We start from the raw sequence: 5,219 nt of genomic DNA on the forward strand, positions 1-5,219 counted from the left end.
TTAAAGCATCACCTGGAAACTTGTTAAAAATGCCATTTCCCAGATTCTATTCCAGACCTACTGAACTGAAAACTGTGAACAGGGCCCGGCAATCTGTGTTTTAGCGAACAATCCAGCTGATCTTGACACAAGCTAAAGTTTGAGACTCACTGAACTAGGCATTTATCTCTCTAAGTTTCAGGGCAGGAACTCTTGCCATGGAAACAGCCAAGGGGCACCTGGAATGGAGCCACTGAATATTTCTTGGCTATGGGGCCTCTTACTGTGCCTTCAGTTTTTCCTGCATTTTTCTGAGGACTCATTTAGGATTAAAAGAACTGTTCTTTTTGTTTGTTTGTTTGTTTGTTTTTAAGTGAATCTTGGTAAAACTGTAAGAAAGAAATCAATAGCTAATTACCCATCTGGACTACCTTCTGAGAAATAGCATGGGGACAGGGGTGTCTGTTGTCTCCAGTAGGGGGGCTCCACCATCACCCAAAGGAGCAAGGAGAGGGTCCCTACCCAAGACCAAGAGTGAGGTCCAGCCATACAAAGGGCTGGCTTCTCAAAATACTTTCTGCAGATGGTGCCCACTGTGTGGCCTCTTGTGAGCTACTTGAAGTGCTTAAGAGGTCAGGCATAAAGTATTTTCAAAAGAAAGCATATTCAGTTAATTGCAGGGCTTTTAATTTGTGACTGGGCATACGAACTGGGACATTGCTACCTGTGGCCTTCGTTTTTGACCCCTCCTCCTGAGTCATGCTCAGACTTCATCTTGAATATATGTTGAAGAAATATTTAATGAAAGTGCATTCCAAGGGATGTTGAATAATTAGGCTGCCCAGGGCTACCCCAGGTCCAGGTCAGGTTGGAGCAAACGGACCATTCTATGTCACAGCTATTGAGAGACAGAGTGATGGTGTGTGGGACTGTCCATCTGGGAGGCAAGTCAGGCTGCCAATCTCACTGGAAGTTTAAGCAACCACTGTTCCAGATACACACAGCATCTTTGAGGCTAAACACAGAAATACAGCATCTTTTTGGTCTAGAGGGAGTTCCTATCCCTCAAGTTGGTTTGTAGGGTGGTTGATTAGCATTTGGAGGAAGTTTTCCTATAGATGTTTGTCTTGTTATCTATGGTTCTTAGGTAACCAGATCAACCCCTGCGGTTCCTGTTAGAATAATATTAATAGTGCCATTTTTAACTATACCTTATCCCCATTTATAAAGGACAGGAAGGAATGCATTTGGGGTAGGAAAATGCCTCTCTTCCATAATGGTAGGGTCACCGAAAGCAACATTTGGTCATCAGCAGTGGGTTGGGAGAGGGTGAAGAAGGAGAAAGGAAAATGTATGCCATTGTTAGTTTTCGCGCCTGTCACACACTGAGGCCAAATAAACCAAAACCTTGGAATTTGGAGCAGAGAAAGGTTTACTGCAGGGCCAAGCAAGGACAGTGGGTGGCTTGTGCTTAAAAACCCTGAATTCCCTGAGGGTTTGCGTGGGGGGGGCGGCAGGGGGGGACAAGTTTTCATAGGCAAAGTTTGGGTAAGGGCTTGCAGGATGTGTGACTTTCTTCTGATGGGTTGGTGGTGAGGTAATGGGGCGGGGCTCTAGAAAGCTTGCCCTCAGTCTGAAGCTATCCTCCACCTGGTGGGGACTTTAGTTCCTGCAGAAGAGCTCAAAGATACTGTCACGTGTGTTCCTTGAGGAGAAACCAGGACTCTGCCCCAAGGTTGCCCTATTGCTTTTTGGCCGCTCCTCCCATGTCTCTGTAGCCCCTCCCTTCCCTCATTAGCAACTGTTTGAACTTGCCTTTGGGAACTCTGGGAAGGTTGGGGAGGCTGAAGGAAGCCTGCTTACTATAAAAAGGAATGGGTCACAAAGGCTTTTGTGCCCCGGGGGCCCCATGGAGTCCAGCTCAGTTTCACCTTCTCTGAGGCTGTGGTGCTTTTATCCACCTCTGGATCCCTAGAGTGGAAGAAGATACTCAGTATCAAATATAAGAAAGCCTCTCCGCACTGGGGACGCCAGCCCTTTTGATGGGTGGGCAGAGGTGGAGGGGTGGATTGGGCTCTGGGTTATTTTAAAGCCAATGAGTAGAGGTGGGGCTGCCTGTTTGGCAGCTTTTATATGTGGCCCTAAAGTACATTCCCAAGTGGAAACCTTGACCTTTCCTTTGGATGAAGAACCAGAAGGTGATTGACAAATTGAAAAACTTGCATGTGTGTGTGTGGCCATCGTATTGGAACCAATGTGGGATCTGTAATATTTAAATGTAAATTCAGTATCCTGCCTGGAGTTTGTTTTAGAACCAATGATAAAAGTGCTCCTGATGACATGGCAAATTGTCAGTGGAAGTGGATGATTCCACAGTCCTGCTTTCTATTTGCCCAAGGTCAGACCATCTTGAAGGCAACAAGGGTAGGAATCAGTTGCCACAGAGCGAAGAAACACCCCATGACACAGGCGGAAGACAGCAATGTGAAAGGCACCTATCTCAACAGACTCATCAGTATAGCAAACTGGTTATTTGCAAACAGATGTTGAAGGTAATAAGAAAAGATGAGAAGGGAGTTCTTGTCATGGCTCAGTGGAAACAAATCTGACTAGCACCCATGAGGATGCAGGTTCCATCCCTGGCCTCACTCAGTGGGTTAAAGATCCCGCGTTGCCATGAGCTGTGGTGTAGGTCAAAGATGCAGCTTGAATCTAGCTTTACTGTGGCTGTGATGTAGGTCAGCGGCTGCAGCTATGATTTTATCCCTAACGTGGGAACCTCCATATGCTTCGGTTGCAACCCTAAAAAGAGAGATGAGAATTGTTAGTTTTTAAGCTTCAAATGTTGACTCTTTGTCCTTTGTGTACAGTTTCTTACAAACTTTCAAAATGGTACAAACGGAGAAAACTGGAAGTGGACAGGTTAAATTACCCCAGGTCACAAAGAGATAGAGCAGAGTTTTGAACCCAGGCACTCTGATTGCAGAACCTCTATTCACATTTTTTTTTTTTTGTCTTTTTTCTTTTTAGGGCTGCACCAATGGTATATGGAGGTTCCCAGGCTAGGGTTTTATCGGAGCTACAGCTGCCGGCCTCAGCCACAGACATAGCAACGCAGGATCCGAGCCACGTCTGCGACTTACACCACAGCTTATGGCAACACCAGAGCCTTAACCCACTGAGCGAGGCCAGGGATTGAACCCACAACCTCAGGGTTACTAGTCGGGTTTGTTAACCACTGAGCCACGACGGGAACTGCCAGAACCTCTATTCTTAATCAGCTAAACGTCCATACGCTTAACTGCCCCTGAGTCTCCAGATTTATGGACAATAGGATGTGGCATCCCTCCACAGTCTAACCTGTCTCAGGTGGAGAAGCCGTTGTACCCTAAAATTTTCACTTAACCTCAATTATTGTACAAGTTCAGATATGCCTGCCGTAAGGGTGAGGGAATTTGGAAGATTTCCATGAGACTATTTCTCTCCCCACTAGTCCTCACTCACTTTCCCCACCTCACCATCTCTGTATCCTTTAAAAAAGACATTACAGGGGCTAGAACACTTGAATTCCCAGATCTGCTTTTTATTTGTACATGACTTTAAAAGGAAGGAATTCTCAAGTGAGCCTCCTACCAACATTTATAAAAGGCAACATCTACATCTGTAAATGGCAGGTAATGCCTATGGCCTGATGGGTTTTTTAAAAGCCATATGTGTGTAAAGACTTCTGGCTTCTTTGGGTCAAAGTATTATATCAATTAAAACAAAAATGAAAGATCCTGGCCTAACACCAGTTATGACTGGGAAAGAGAAGAACAGTAGGAAGCATGGAGATCAAAGGGCAAGTGCATTCGATGGAGCGAAACTAATAAATTATTGGAAAACACTTTTCAAAAAGAAGAAAATATCATACACATGAACAACAGCATTATTACTAACTTTGAAAGGATACAGAACATCTCAGTTGCAGCCTGTCAGAATCATCTTTCAATCACTTTTATTCAGAAACAGTGATCTACTATAATGTTTACTTAGAACTTGAAATTCCCAGGGCAGAATAAGCACTTATTTCATTGATGGAACCCTGGAAGCTTAAAAGGCATTATGAGACCAAGGTGGTGAAAGCAAGCAGCCTACTGGCCTTCTTATGAATGAGATCAAGACATACCAGGAGAATTACCAGATGAGTCAATGTCTGATCCGAAGGGGAAGACATTGACAGTAGATCAGAATCCACATAGCATACATATATAGTATTTAAAACATAGGCTTTATGGCATAGCATTGCAGATTAGCATTTTTCTCTTATCATTTAGAATAGTGCCCAACACAGGATAAGTGAAATAAAAGTACTTATTAAAAAAAATACATATCATTGAAGCTGTTATTTTAGAATGTTTACACTAATGTATAAATGACTAAGTTCAATATGTCAGGAGGACACATGCAGTCTAATAATGGATCTTGTTTATCCAAATTCATTGCTAATTGGAGAAATCACAGCTTCTCTTCCCCTAGCAACCACTCATTCCCTTCATCTCATCTGTGGGGTCAACATTCCCCCCTACTTCCCTGCTTGCAAACCAGCTCTGTACCGTGTACAGAATCAATACTGTTTTTTAGAAAGTCTTGTGTCACCTATATACCTTTATCCTAACACTGTTACAAGTGACTTCATATCACAGGAGACTTGGTAAAAATAGTCATTATTGGAGGGAGAAGTGAGTGTTGGCATGAAATTGTTTGGTATTCAAAATCCAAAGAATTATAAATCCATGCATGACTGCAGAGGATGGCTTATATGCTCTAAATTATCATAGACCCATGTAACTTCCAAGGGGCTTCGGGTTGTTTTCCCACCGTAGGTAGCAGATTTGCACAACCAGTGTTTGTTGAATGAATAACATAAAGTCAACAAATAATCTAATTCTGTCGATTCATGTCAATTATCATAAAGGAATAAAGGACAATAATTTGGTCTTTGCATTGTGCTTTAGCCTGGTTAAAGAATCAAGAACAAAGTAGAAATAAACAATTATTCTAAAACATCATAACGGGATAGTTGAGAGCTGGGAATCATGGTACAATCCTGTTTTTGAGAGTGAAATAGACAAGCTAAGTTTTTCCACCTGTATTCCCAAAGTTGATCCTCCCAATTAGATCTCAAATCGGTCCTGAAGTAGTGTTATCAATTACAAAGAGAAGTTCCACATAGAACTCTAGGTCCTCCAGGAATCAAT

This window comes from Sus scrofa, chromosome 1 (assembly GCF_054392235.1).
Source record: "Sus scrofa isolate SSC_HxYL_T2T_F1_AM1 chromosome 1, Sscrofa_HxYL_maternal_Yorkshire_Landrace_v2.0, whole genome shotgun sequence".
NCBI lineage: Eukaryota > Metazoa > Chordata > Mammalia > Artiodactyla > Suidae > Sus > Sus scrofa.